The sequence below is a fragment of the Pygoscelis adeliae genome, unplaced genomic scaffold (genome assembly GCF_000699105.1).
Source record: "Pygoscelis adeliae isolate BGI_AS28 unplaced genomic scaffold, ASM69910v1 Scaffold1, whole genome shotgun sequence".
NCBI classification, from domain to species: Eukaryota; Metazoa; Chordata; class Aves; order Sphenisciformes; family Spheniscidae; genus Pygoscelis; species Pygoscelis adeliae.
Genome location: NW_008824051.1, coordinates 3,507,398 through 3,520,842, shown reverse-complemented (window position 1 = coordinate 3,520,842; position 13,445 = coordinate 3,507,398).

Here is a 13,445-nt window from a genome sequence, read left to right as displayed (position 1 = left end):
CCACAGACCGAAATAACTATTTTTGCTCAGGCTCCTCTTTCTGCAAGGATAGAATTCCCAAATTCTAATCTCACCCCCAATTCTGGCTCACTTTCTGTGCGTATAAGGCGTGAGGTAGCTGGGGCCAACGTGCAGACAAAGGATTAGCACCCGTGGGGAATGAGCTGTTTTCAGCTCCCCCTGCATAGCTGTGGATTTGAAGGCTTATTTCCTTACCTCTTTTGCGGTAAGTGAAGGGGAAAATCCAGTCGACCAATAAAAGAAATGGAAATACAGTCAATGGGAAGGGGTTGTGGAAAAGGGGGTTGTGGAAAGGGGGTTGTAACTAGGCTGTATCCCATGTGTGAGTAGCTTTCAAGGCCCACCCCCCCATGCTGGGGCTGCACAGGAGACGGCAAGCGATACAAGCCCATTCTGTTGATTTCCAACCACAGGAAAGATCTCCTGAGCTGTTTGCCAGCTGATATGACAGACCATCTTTGCCTGACCCAAGGCTGCAGGTGAGCAGACAAAGAATTGGGTAACTAAAAACTGGCCCTTGCCGTCTCCTCCGGGGTGTGATGTGTGGGAAGATCTTAACCCTGCCAGACAGCGAGTCCAAGACAGGATTTGCCAGTCCTTAGCTGGAAACAAACTGTTTAGGGAAGACTTAATGCAGGGGCAAATCTTATGACAGAAAGACCAAATTCAAAAGATAGGCATGATATTTAAGACATCACAATTCAGTTGCAGAAAATACCTCCTACAAATGCAGGCGGTGTCCACTAAGTGCATTGTTCAGCTAGGTTGGAGAATGGTCCTGGAGCTAATGAAAAAGGATGTGATTCATCCCTTACTGAAACTACACTAAAATTTCTCATGAGATGAGAAGAAACATTAACACATGCATTGTATCAAAGTGTATACTCCATCAGCAGTGTAAAGTCTGTTGCTTAGAGAGGGAGAATGCATAGTGTGTAATTACAATACCACGGAAGAATACAGCTTATGTCTTTAGGTATGTCAGCTGTCCAGCTGCACTTAAGTATCTTTCAGCCTATCCATTACATTTGCATAGGTATATGTAAATTAATATGTCCTTAACTCATACCTATTTCTGTATGCATAGATGTAGTATGTATGCATGTATATACATGTATACATATATAGGTATGATATAAGCACATATTCATTCAGAGCATTTTAATATAGTTAAAATACTGTGCCAAAAATGTACACCATCTGTTTTCAATCAAAATAGCCTATTTCAGAGGAAGGGAGTGTTGTCTGGTGATCAGAGCAGGGGAACTAAAGAGTCAGGACTCATGGATTCCATTCCCGAATCTGCCAGGACTTGGCTGCATGGTTTTGACAAGGTCTGCGACTCCTGCGTACCCTGCTTTCCCCATTGCAAAATGGGGCAGTATCTACTCATAGGATGTTGCAATGGAAAACATAATTAGTATATGCTTGGAAAAATATAGAAGTTCTTATTATATCATCATGGTATGTTTGAAGAGTGGAATTTAATTGAGAAATACAGTACAGGATTTGTTTCAGAAGGCATACGTAGGAGCTATGTGTATAATTACAGCTATTTGTACACACGTGGGTAGCCCAATTTTTGAATGAGAGTTAATGGGGAAAAAATAACTTAATAAAGTTAATGGGGAAAAAATGGTGCTCAACACTCTATGAACGCAGCCAATACTGTGAAAGTTTTCACACTCTATTGAACAGGGTTTCCACGGTGACAGCCGTACACTAGTGGGTGAAATACGTGCTGTACCTGATTTTCATCCTGAAATAGGAAAATACAAATGGGTGTTGGGGTTTTCTGGCAGGTTCCCTGCAGAGAAAGCCTAGCTCTACTGAAGACAATGACAATACTCCTATTAACATAATTAGGACAAGAATTCGCCCCGTCCCCTTCTTTAGCTTCAGTGCATCCCTTTCAGGAATACAGCAGGGACGGATCAGCCCATCCCACAGTGCTTCCTCTTGGGCACGTTGGCCATGTTTGCGCCGCGGCACAGAACAATGCCCCTTCCTGCGCTCGGTGGGCTGCGCGGGGCAGCCTGACCTGGGTTTGGTGGGAGTGCTCCAGGTGTCGCAGTGGGCAGAACGGTAAGGGTGCTCCATGCTCCTGGTCTCCCACCGTCCTCACCGGCCAATTCCCAAACTCCTTTGGTTTCCCCGTGGCGCGCACTGCTGTGGGGTGTTACGGCTGTGCCTTGCCTCTGGAGAGAGAGATCAGAGGCGCATTCCGTTGGGGTGAGAAATGCCATATAGCAAATTGCATAAATGCAGCAGCTGTGGAGTGTCGGAGAGGGAAAGAAACAGTGTTTGTACGTCGGGGTTTGCCTGGCTGCCAGTAGGAAAGTGGCAGTGAGAGAAATCACGTGTGCTGAATGCCGCTTGTGTATTCTGCAAACTGAGGCATTCTAGTATATGATAAATACTTGGTGTAAATATGAATGTATTTCAACATCTACGTCTTTGTCACGAAGAAAAATGGTCTGAGCTTGTTTGGTTTTGATGTTTATGACAGCTGCTGTTCCCCAGCTTGCACCTCATATCTCATTAGTGCACTGTTGGTTAAGTACAGCTTCAAAAGTACACTTAGGATCTTACAATGTACACACCTAAAATGAGCCAGTTGCTCATCCAAGTGGGCTGGTTAGTGACATATGTGATAAAGCAAGGAAAAGACAAGGCAATACGGATCTCATGGCTATTAAGTGGATTTACAGGTTTGTCACTCAAAGAAATGCTTTTACCCAAATGAGTGAGGACAATGTGCAACATAAGGTTACGTTGGAGAGACAAAACAGTTGATTCAAACACCAGTTTGTGAGAATTGTATCTCCACGTCTGAGATCTTAACAAAAGTTATCATCTTCTGTCTTTGTGTCTGTAAATGTATCTGCTCTTTGGATCCCACCCGCTATATTTTAAAGAAAGGGTGTATTCACGTAGTGCCTAGGATATGCTTTGTAAATACAGCTTTCAAGCCTCTTCCAAGCCTACGGAGAGTTTCCATCATATATATGTGCCATATTCATTTTCAACTGCCTTGAGTCACAGCGTTGAAGATAACAAACTTGCTAACCAGGATAAACCCTTCTTCAGTTCTTGAACTTTTGTAAAATGAGATTCCTCTTTAGAGGAGGTACAGTTACCAGCCAAACAAGGCAACAGCTTCTGATTTCAGGCTACAGTGACAGAAAGAAGCAACTAGGGAGACTGAAGCGGGGAAGGAGGGTAGGGCTTGGTGGGAGGGGACCACGAATCTAAATCCTGCTTTCTGCTTATGATAATCCGTACTTGGAGGGGAGAGGAGGAGGCACCTCGGAGATGCATCTCTTGTGTGCAGTAAATGAGAGCTCTTGATTCAATCGATTCATGCAGTAAGCTCATACAAATGCACCAGAGGCTCTTCTTATGCACAGACTTATGTTTTGGGAAGAGAGAGGTTTTGCTCTTATGGCCCATTTGTTTTTCTGTCTCTCTACTGTGACTTCTAGCAGGGAGGCACGAAATCAGGGTGTATTGCCAAATGAGTAGCAGCCAGTTCTGGGGCCGGGGCCAAGAGGCAGCGATAGGGAGCTGGTGAAGATTGCTGCCTCTCGGCATGCCCCACGTGGAGGGCAGTGGATTCCTGGGTCTGACCTTGAACAGTCAGGAAGAGGATGAGGAGGCTGAGGCAGGCAACCCAGCTCCCTGCAGAGGCCACAGCCCCGGTGCCGAGCAGGGCTTGCTGTAGGTTGTCTTTAACAGCCACTTCCACCGAACCAGAGCAAACAGAGTCCGGCACAGCCCAGCTTGGAAGGTCTGCTGGGTTGCCTTGTTTTTGAGGTCTGACCCAAACAGCAAGGATTTCACACATTGCCAAATGCACTGGACATGTCAACAAATGCATAAAAATGTTTGGTTTACCACCAGACTGAAAAAAACCTAAGAATCTGGAAGGCAATAAACTCTGCAGATTTTTTCCCCTGTAATCCCAAAGAGCATGACTTTTAAATTACGTATCAATCCCTAACCCAAAAATTGTTCTGCAGTCTGTTGGCGATGGTGTTCTCGGGAATTTGTAACTGAAATATACTTTGTTCTGTTTTGTAATACCCTTGCACTATATTCAGGGATTATTCCTGACAGTGTCAAGAAAGGCCTCATGACTTCAGTTCATGCAAACTCCTCCTCAGAAGAGGAGGAAAAGTGACAAGAGAAACTTACTTAAATTCTTTATTCCCATAAGATAGATGCAGTTCGTCAATGACTTTTTAACTACGGAAATCTGCAGGTGTCCCAAGCGGTAAGGCAGCGTTACCGGCACCCGGATTAAGATGGATCATAAAAGGGGAGACGCTTTTTAATGTTTTAGACATAAATACAACGCGCTGGCTTTGCCGTTCTTAGGTGGATGCTACACAGTGCGATGGTCTGACGTAACTAACAGCTGTGGTGTCAGCGTTTGGAACATGAAGTCATCACAATACACCACAATATTTTCTGCTCAGGGTTGAATTGAGCTAGTATATACTGATCTTGTTTTCCAGTTTCTGCCGCTATCTGTGTCAAGCCTTTTCTCACACATGAAGTGCAAAAGCAGGGTTTAAGGCAAGCAATGCCTGACGCTCCAGCAAATCTTCAGTAGAATGTGTGCCGCGTGTGATTTGAGTCTCACATTGGGATCAGTACCCAGCTTCTGCTTTTGCTTTGTTACTGTTCCTCGGTGTCTGGACTGTGGCGAGAAACATCTCAGGTGAGACAGAGGAGGGGAGGCTCGCTGTGTCAGACATGAAACTTCTGCTATTATTACAAAGAAAATGGAACAATATGCAATGAGAGCGCCAGCGCACTCCAAACCACAGCCCTCCTAGACTTCTCCTTCTTCCAAGTCTGATGGGGATCCAGATGCAAAGGAACTTTTCCAAAAAACCAGACCTTGGCTCTCAGTGCTTCATGCTGCAGAGAATTATGCAGTTTCTGAAATTTTTCTTTGAGAACATTTGTTTTCCCCATGGTGTTACTTCATGGACTGTATTTACTTTTTCCATTTTGTTCATAGTTACCAGTGTGTCTATTTTCATAGTCATGCTCTAGAAACAGAAGTTCCTTTCCCTCTCTCCACTCTAATCCTTGTAACCCTCACCCAAGGTGGGGGCAGAAGCCAAAGCTTAACACCTAATTTGGATAATAATTCCTGCCCACCTTCTCCCTCCTCCCACTTTACTTGTCCCTTTATTAGATTAGCTATATGGAATGAAGTGCTAACGGGTGCTTTCTAACAGCTTTGAAAAACACGGTAATGAAAGGAGCCAAGTAAGAAAACAGAATGTTTGGCGCCAGTAATGGAACACAAAACCTTTTACCTTGGTCCACGGATTTGAATCTAACCCAGCTCAGTAACAGCCCAAATTGTTGACATGTCAGGGTTATGTGGTAGCCTGAAATAGTTCAAGTTCTTAGTCCATTTCGTCAGGTATGGGACACAGAACCCTAGACTCCATGCACGGTCTTGAACATAATCCAGCTCCGTTCTTACTGTCGGGGCAGTGTGGCTGCCTGGGTAGAAACAGTCCATGCTGTTAGCCAGCTTTCTAGCAGAAAAGCTTCCCCAAACGGTCAGGTCACGTAGTGCTGCCCCATCATGCTGGCCATCCCGATGGTAGGGAATGACGAGGAGTCGGTGGACTGTAAGGAGACAGTTCCATCTTTCAGAGGCACAGGAGCTATGCTGCGTGCAACACGTGGGAGCATAGCAGCGCCCCTGGAGTTAATAAAGAACTGAGGACTTTTGTAGAAATGAGCAGCACTTCCAGGAGATCCTGGCATTTGGAAGCTAGCTCCCTTGATGCCTTTTCTGTGGAAGATACAGGAGGAATTTTTTTAAGACCCTTGTCTTCTCTAAAGAAGCTGGCTTTCAGAGACTGTTAGAGTTGTTACCCAATAGGCTGCTGTCTTCATATACGGCTAATGCATGCTGCGCAGCAGAAGTGTACCCTTTGGACAAGGCTTCTCTAGTGTGTCTTTGCATCTGGCTTGCTGGGAACTCCTGCAGAAATGTAGAGATTCAGGCATGTGCCTAGGCACAGGGGAGTCACAGGGCAGGGCAGAGAGGCAAGCCCAATTCTGCACGGTGCTTTGGGCTCGTCAAAGTGGTCTGGGAGCCCTCCAGCCCAAACACCACCGGTGCTGAGGATGCTCAAGGTCTCACAAAAACAGGCTCCAAACCAATGTGAAAGAGGCCTCAGGCTTGGCCTTCAGAGTGTTAGGTTCGCTTTATACCGTGTTTCCAGCAAGAACTATCTGTCAATAATAGATCTTCTTAGTCTAAGGATGTTCCAGTTATGTGTCAGCTTTACACAGCTTTTCTTTTTCATATCCGTCTTCGTTGCCAACATAGCACAGGACTTCTCCAAAGAGTTTTGTTGGAGAAAGAGTGCATATCAGCATTTTTGCCCCGTTTGCGGCTACTTTGTCTTTGGATAGAGCCAGGACCAAGGCAGTGCAAGGGAAGGAAAAGTTAAAATGACTCAACAGGTGCATTTTAGCAGCCTTGGATGATGTCGTTCTCTTTCAAGGAAGCAGCTGCATGAAGATAGTCCTGAACATCCTGCCTCCTGCATGAAGAGGCCTCATCCCTTACAGACCGAGTCTCGGTCTCTTGCAGATTCTGTGGTATCCCATGGAGTGTCTCTTTTCATGATGGGAGAGCCCTCGTAAAGTCTGTATCTTGGCTGGCTTTGCCAAAACTTAATCTCTGCGAACGCTCTGTCCGGTTTGGTTGGAATTGTCTGCTGGATTAAAAACTGACATCCCAGCAGGGCACCTAGTCTGATCTGACTTCCCTTACGATAGAGGCTAAAACCAGGATGGGATTGTAGTTTTTTCTTCAAAAGGACAGAACTTGCTTTCAGCTTCTTGCAGCATATAATGTATGTAGAGTGGCTCAGGAACAACTCCAATTAAACTAAATGTTTCCTCCACATAATGATCCATTCGCAACAGTAATTTATCAGTATTAACATTTAGAATTTATTTCCAGAACCGATGTTTTAAAGTGTGATTAATCTTCAACAAGATTAAAATAATTGCTTGTAACATTTTAACAGACTTTGCCAGGTGACAAGAAATTTGTGAATGTCAAATTACCATCAGAGTTTCAAAATGCACTCACTTACTGTTTCTACAAGTGCAAAACAATCTTAAGTAATAAATGCAAAATGTCAGTGCTACCATCTATCAGCACAGAAATCGCCATTAAAAATGTCTTTAGCTATGCCCTTAAACTTTTTCAGGAGATCCGGAAGCAGGGTTATTTATCATGTGTGGAGTCCACATTTGTGAGAAGATCTCACAATATTAGAACCCTAGAAAGCGAGTATTTGAGGTTATGGCTCCGAGAGTTCAATCTTCCCTTATTCTGCAAACTCTTTTGACTTTTACGTGTCACTTTCCATCTCGCCTTGTGCACCGCGTCCCTGAGCAAGTAGTAGTTACTCATGTCTCCCAAAACAGGACATTCTCATTGGACTGGTTTGGAAACCATATTTAGAGCATATTATCCTAATGCTTTATCTATCAGCTTTCATGGGCAAGAGGTTGGGACGTTTTTCTGTGTTAGTTCTTTGAAAGCACAAATCTTGCTAGTCCTGAATTCTTATTATCATTGGTGCAATTGTAGCTTTCAACCCTTATGCTATCAGTGAAGTGAGATTTTCCTTCCACCCTCTTGAGCTACGCAGCAGATAAAAAAACCCAGTCCTCTTCGACGTCAAGCCCTTGTACTGTCGTGTTCTGCAGGACCAGGGGCAGAGGCTCTAGGCTTGCAGATCCTCCGTGGTCACCTCTGACTTCACCGAGTCGACATAATCCACAGTGTCTGCTGCTCTGTCTTGGGCAGAACTTTGATCAGCACATTTGCAGAGATAGCTGAATTTCGGTTTGACATCTTGCTGATCTCTGCTGGGCTTCCAAAACAGGGTATGAGTCATAAACTATTCCCTGTAAGGTAAGCCTCACTGGTTTGTGAGCTATAAAGGAAGCCTGTGTTACTTTTAAAGGACAGAATTTTTCTTTCATTCCCTCCTCCCCTCCAGACACTCTCTCTGTTTATTTTTCATTCTGCCCCAAACCTTCTTTGTTTATATCCCACATTTTGGAAATTTCTTTCTTCTCCTTCATCAAACTGCTGTTCTATTCCACATGGTTTCTCTGAGAGGCGAGCAAGATCTGGAAAGAATCAGACATTTACATTGATAATGTTCCAGCCAGATTAGCGAATGTTTGGAAAAGACCTCATGCTTTGGGCACCAACTTCTCTCTGATTGGGGTAAAACACTTTAATGACTGGGGTTATTGCTCGGTAGAGGCTTTTTTCCTTCACGGTATCTGGTGCTAGTTATTATCAAAGACAGATTGCTGGACTATGTGGACTTAGACTGGGCTAGTCCAGTCTGGCAATTCTCGTCTCTCTATGAATGTGAATCCAGACACATTTCAGTCTAAGCTGGGTGTTCTTTTTGATGCATGCAGGATAAATAATGAGGTATACTCAGTAAAATTAATTTGCCACAGGAAGTAACTGGTGACCTTTGTATCCATCAGCCCGTATACTTGCTGAACTGCATCCCCAGATCCATTGGAAGAGAAGGAGCCACAGAGCTTTTCACATATTTTAAAATATATGTAATCGCAAGCAACAAAGACTTAGCAGAATGCTTCAGTCATCTGGGTTTAGGCATAAGGCAAGGTTAAATTTAAAGGCCAGACAATACACTCACAGCTAACTTTTTGACCTCATTCTATATGTGGGTTTTCTTCATTGCAGAATCCATGTCATGAGGCTGAGAATGCCAATACACTTTTTAGATGGGGAGTTGATCCCTTAGGCACTTATCTAGCTGAACTGGAATAATTGCTTCCTTTCCTCTTGGAAAAGGAAGCCTCCTCCTCTTCTTCAAGGCATTTTTATATGTTGTAGTCTTAGAGTTTCTGTTGACCAGAGCAGGAAGCCATACAGCAAGTTGCAGCCAGATTTCAGGGACAAAGCTGATTAACTCCAGTGAAGCTCTAATGCAAATCCCATCCCATTTAATTCCCTAGCTCGCCTCCACACTGCATGGTATTCCCTCCACAGACACAGTCCTACATTACCAAGTGACACAACACCACCAGCAGCCTCACATAAATCTTGCAGAGCGCGGGGCTGCCCGTTCACGCCACGCAGTTTTGAGGTGAAATTCCCTTCTCAGTACAAGGGCTGAACAAATGACACACGATGTTCAAGTCACTCAGAGCTCTGCAAAGCAAAGAGGCCTCGTGCTTTGCAAAAGGGAACTTGCTGTGGGTGGTTTCTGTGATCTGCTGAAGTGTACTTACTTACTCCATTGCCTGGATGATGAATTAATAAGTGTTGTGCTATCAGTTGTCTGTGTGTGCATTTATGTTTGTAAGTACACACCTATACCTACAGAAGTATGCTCCATTATATAAAATCTGCTCTGATGACACCGGTTAGAATAAAATTGAACTGCTATAAAAGTAGAAATCACGGGGTTTCTACCATTTTCAGGGAGGCTAATCTTTTTCCTGCAAAGACCTTTTATGATGGCAGTGAGCTGCTAATGCAGTAAGGAAGACAACATAAAAGCAAAAAAAGGTCTGCTGACATCTCTACATCCACATCAGCATAAATCAAATGAGAATTTAACTTCAAATTGTCAAGAGGTTATTAGGCCCATGTTTAATAGAAAGACTGACATTGTAGTCTGATTTTTGACAAGGTTCGGGTTAATACCAGCTAGCTGAATTCCACAGACATCGTCACACCTCTGGGAGCTGCATATTCACAGACAGAAAGAGACAGTTTGACCTCATCCAATTTATACATTTGATCTAATGCACTGGAGGTCATCTAAAAATAGAGATCTGGAGAGGAAGACGGCTAATGCTCCTAAGCCACGGACCAACAAAAGCAGCTCCCCTTCTTCCCGTCTCTTTTCTCTGTCTGTACTAGGCTTCAGCTCAAACTTCCCAACAGTAAAAAAATTGCTTTTATCACAGATCCCCGCAGAATAGATAACTTCACGCTTAATAAGTCTAAAAGAAGATTTGTCAGCCCTTCATGAATAACCAGATGTTGGGAAAAGGATGGTGTGTCATTTCCCTGAACAAACATTCTTGGCATTTATGCATTTCCTCCCGTATCTCCTTAAAAAATGATTGTGTGTAAATTTAGTGCTGACAAAACTGAGGGCCTGAGAGAAAATGGATTACTCATTCATTTGGTAATTATAGTTGGTCAAGGCATGGAATTTCTGCTTTCTGGGAAATTTGGCACTGAAATACTACTTTTCATTCTGATTCAGAATATTTAAAGCAAAAATATTCCCATAAAGCAAAAAAACCAAGATAGCATTGTTTCAGACCCCTTTGTGTCTGAAAATTTCAAGGCTTAGTGTTTCTTTCACAGTATTTTTAGTTTTCATTACATGATGAGGCTACTGATGGAAACTTGCTTTCAAATCATCAAATGCCACTCCTACGTACTAGGCTAGAAAAGATAAGATGTTTCATTCAGTACTAAAGAGCATCTGGCAGTATTATTTTGAAAATGTGTTAAAATAGCATATTTCAGTTATCCTCAGTCATATGCAATCCCTCAGTTATATGATAACGTGCCAGTAATAATGGTTCACTTACTCTAGCACAGCTATGGAAATTAAATAACGGAAAGAAAAAAGTTATTTTTAAGACCAAATTTTAAAAACCGCCAAAACAAAACCACTTCCATGTCAACGTTTCCCTGAAAATCTTAAGTGTAATCAGTACAACTTCACATGTAACAAAACAGTGGATCAAATATACTAGAAATGTTACTTGCAACCTCTGTTTCGATAAAAAGGTCAAGCAGTCATTTATCTCTGTATTTCTAGAATACTGTCTATGTCCAAACGGATGTTTGGTGGTTTAGGTAGGTTTATGGGTATTTGGTGTTCTCATTCGCAGACTTCCCCCACAGTCATCTCCAAGATTACTTCTTTCAGTATTGGTATTTTACTGATAATTCCCACAGAGAGATCAAACAATTAATTTACATGGATGATGAAATACTAACCATCAAACTTCAGTAAATGAAACCCCAGTTTTCTCATTCTATACCTTGGGAACAGAACAGAGATATTAAAATCATAGAATCATAGAATAGTTTGGGTTGGAAGGGACCTCTAAAGGCCATCTAGTCCAACCCCCCTGCCGTGGGCAGGGACATCTTCAACTAGATCAGGTTGCTCAGAGCCCCGGCCAACCTGACCTTGAATGTTTCCAGGGATGGGGCATCCACCACCTCTCTGGGCAACCTCTGCCAGTGCTTCACCACCCTCAGCGTAAAAAATTTCTTCCTTGTATCTAGTCTAACTATTGTCTATGAAATGAAAAAGATTTCTGTGATTCACCTATATTGTAAAATGATTGAACAAAATAACTCCCTTGGAACCAATGTACCGTTACCCTCTTCTGAAATGGCACTCGTCTTCCTCTTTGGATTGTGAGCCTGATTTGAAAAGGGTGCAGTGCAGCAAATCCTGTACGGCTCTGCAGATTTAGTAATGTACTAGCAGAACCATCAATTGTAAAGAGAATTACTCTCTCTTCACTGAAGTAGGCATAACATAGTGGCAGAAAGGAAGCAGAGCCAAGACTGCAACTGATATGTATGGCTATTTTTTATGTGTGTGGGAATTTCTCTGCCATGTGATTTTGCACACTGCATAACTTTAAAAAGTCGTATGTCAGAGAGAACCCCTGCCCAGAGCAGTTCAATAATCCACAACTGCCTCTAATAACCGCTGTCAGAGAAGAAAAATAAAAGTTAATGGACCAAATTTTGTTGTCTGTTAAAAGTCACTACATTGGAGTTTCCACTAATGTAACCAAGGCTACTGAATCTTTGCCAGGGTTTAAGATGGTCTTATATATTTATATAAGCAAATAAATTGATTTGGAACAACACACTAGAGGAGACCGTTGATCCTTCAGCTGAAGCTGAATCAGCAATTCTGGTCTGCTGATTACATCTCAGGAATCATCGTGTCATTAAAACAGTGCCCTGCGCTCGTGCAATGGACGCGCTTGATGTGGTTCGATGGTTAGCAGGGGAGCGCGGCCATCCGGGTGCTGTCCTGATGCCATGTGGCACACTGGGCAGGGTACCTACCACCCTTTGTGTATCATTTGTGCATCTTTGAAATAAGTTTTCTTATGTTGTAAGAGTATAGTGATCTTCGGATGAGACATAATGTAACTAAATGAACTGCTAGAAGTCTCTGTCATTAGGCATATGCTGCCTAACGCTGAGCTTTGGATTCTTCACTCGGCAGTTGAACTGAAGCAAGCCAAAAGCCCTGCTGAAATACCACGTTCACATTGCTTTCTATCTGCACTTAAAACCCCCTTTTTCTTCCGTCCTCTTCCCATGCAGACATTTCTTCCAGTGAGGTACCTGCCGGCAAACTCCCTCCATCAATCCATTGCCCGGTGACCCACAGCGATCTGTTCGCCCGTCTGCAGTTTCCCAAATACTTCGGTAGTAGCTCTTACCGTAAGCTTAAGGCGATGCTGCCCTCTCCTGTTCACTCGACCTGACTGCTCTGCTTCTGAGCAAAGGCACCAGCACCAACCGTGCAGCCGTGTTTGTGACCACCTCGAGCTAAATCGTAGCCAGAGGAAAGGGTCCACGTTTTTCCTGTACTTTTATCAGCCTTTTCAGGTCTGCATAAATAGTACACCATGGAAATGTTCTTGCAAATTCTATTCCTTGAATTTTTTCTCTTCGCTTCCCTTCCCAACGTTCCTTCTCTCTCTCTTTTCCCATCCCCCCTTATACTCTTTGTTTACAGTTTATTTTCTTTCTTTTAATCCATCTGCTTCTTACCAGTCTCTTCTTCCCTCTGAGAGCTTTCTAAACACACTCCTCCACCAGACCCAGTTAAAAGAACATGGGTGCTAATTGCAATAAACAGTTCATTAACAATCAGAGGAGACAGTCAGTCAAAGCCTGGTTCCATTATTCGGTCCCTGAGCTGAGAGTTTGACACAATAATTGTGTTAGCTCAGACAGCTCTCCAGTAGAGCCCATCAGGGAGACAAACCCCGCTTCAGGGGAAAGGGCAAATGTATGACAGCACTGAGGTCTAGAAGAGACAAAATAACAATAATTTAGTTCTTCTATTGTTCTTGTTACCACCCCTCCTACTCAATAACTTAAAATATTCACACAGCTCTTTTTAGGAACAATGCCCCTCACCCCCATTCAAGCCGTTATTGAATGCATGTATAGTTCTCTCATTCTGAAACCAAATTTTCCAAAGCATGCGTTGTGGGGAAAATTCAAAAGGAGCTTTGGAGGGCTAGAAAAAATCTTATTGTTAATGTAATTGTTTAAATTATGATTGATT